General features: G+C 44.0%; 1 non-coding gene across 1 annotated transcript; it reads right to left on the reverse strand.

Annotated features, from left to right (window-relative positions):
* Nucleotides 1–332: 332 nt before the first annotated feature.
* On the reverse strand, nucleotides 333–439 carry LOC147925429 (small nucleolar RNA R71). Its single transcript, XR_015585520.1, has one exon. It is a non-coding gene; the product is annotated as a small nucleolar RNA R71 (small nucleolar RNA).
* Between the last annotated feature and the right edge of the window lie 1,339 nt (nucleotides 440–1,778).

Below are 1,778 nucleotides of genomic sequence, written 5' to 3' on the forward strand. Positions count from 1 at the left end.
CCCACAACCAAAGGGCTGGAATTGTGCCACCTTCAGTAGCAAACAATAACTTTGAGATCAAGAGTGGATTAATCTCAATGATACAAGACAACAAATTCCATGGGTTGCCAATGGAGGATCCACTAGATCACCTTGATGAGTTTGACAGAATATGTGGACTCACAAAGATCAATGGAGTGAGTGAAGATGGATTCAAATTAAGGCTCTTCCCATTTTCTCTTGGAGACAAAGCTCACCTTTGGGAGAAGACTCTTCCTACTGGAGCTATCACCACATGGGATGCATGCAAGAAAGCTTTTCTAGCCAAGTTCTTCTCCAATGCAAGGACTGCTAGGTTGAGGAATGAAATTTCTGGGTTTGCTCAAAGGAATAATGAGAGCTTTTGTGAAGCTTGGGAGAGGTTTAAAGGATTCCAGACTCAGTGTTCTCACCATGGCTTCAGCAATGAGTCACTTCTAAGCACCTTGTATAGAGGAGTGCTTCCCAAGATAAGAATGCTTCTTGATACAGCCTCTAATGGAAACTTCCTCAACAAGAATGTGGAAGAAGGATGGGAATTAGTTGAGAATCTTGCTCAATCTGATGGCAATTATAATGAGGATTATGATAGGACCATAAGGGGCTCCTCAACTGATCAAGAGGACAAGTATAAGAAGGATTTGAAGATGGTCAATGAGAAGCTTGACAAGATACTCCTAAGCCAGTCCAAGTCCATTCACTTCATTGGTGAAGAAGAAGCTCCAGTTCAAGAGGGGGAGCCTGAATTTGCTGAGTTGTGCTACATGCAAAACCAGGGAGGATTCAAAGGCTACAACCAAGGAGGTTTCAAAAACAACAATCTCTCTTATAGGAGCACAAATATGGCCAACCCTCAAGACCAAGTCTATCCACCTCAACAACCTCAACAGCAACAACACTACATCCCCAAGCAACAACACCAAGTGTTCCAGCCCCAATTGTGTCCCCCACCAGGATTTCAGACTAACCAAGGCCAGGAACAAGACTTAAGAGCAATGATGCAACAGTTGTTGGTTGGGCAAACACAAGGCAAGATTGAGGAAGCCAAACAGTTTGCTGAATTGAATCAAAGGCTCACATCACGGTACAATGATCTGAACATGAAGTTTGAAGGTCTCAACTCCAGAGTGAAGTATATGGAGAGCAACATTGCCTCTACTTCAGCTCCTAAACCCAACCAACTCCCTGGAAAAGCTGTTCAAAATCCAAGGGAGTTCACTGCAAAAGCCATTCATATCTCTGATGAGGAAGTCACTGAGGACAGTGAAGTCCAAGTTTGGGGGAATTCATTAGTTACTGAAGCCCCAAGTGACGTTTGTGCAAAGCAACTGGAGTCCGCTATTGCACTCGACCAGGTACTCGAACAGCCACTCGACCGAGTGAATGCTCGAGTGGTCGATCGAGTTGCAAACTCAGAAGATGTCAAGCCTGCTAAGTACATTCCTCCTGCTTACAAGCCACCCCTTCCATTCCCAGGACGTTTCAAGGCACAAAAGATTAAGGAGCTTAGGGAAATCATTGAGAGAAAGGAGATGATGGCTAAGCAACAAGAAGAAGAGAGGGTTTTAAAGGAAGAAGCTGTGGTTGAGGAAGTGTTGGCCATACAAGAGATCACCATTTCTTACCAAGAAGAAGAGAGAGAACCTGCCTTGGAACAGTATGATCCATATCCTCTCTACAAAGATTTTTTGCTTGATTTGTCAAAGAAGAAGGCTGAAGCTCAAGATGAGAAGGATCTTGAGGACCTTGGAGGAGTTATC

Source organism: Camelina sativa, chromosome 16, assembly GCF_030686135.1.
Source record: "Camelina sativa cultivar CO46 ecotype springtype chromosome 16, ASM3068613v1".
NCBI classification, from domain to species: Eukaryota; Viridiplantae; Streptophyta; class Magnoliopsida; order Brassicales; family Brassicaceae; genus Camelina; species Camelina sativa.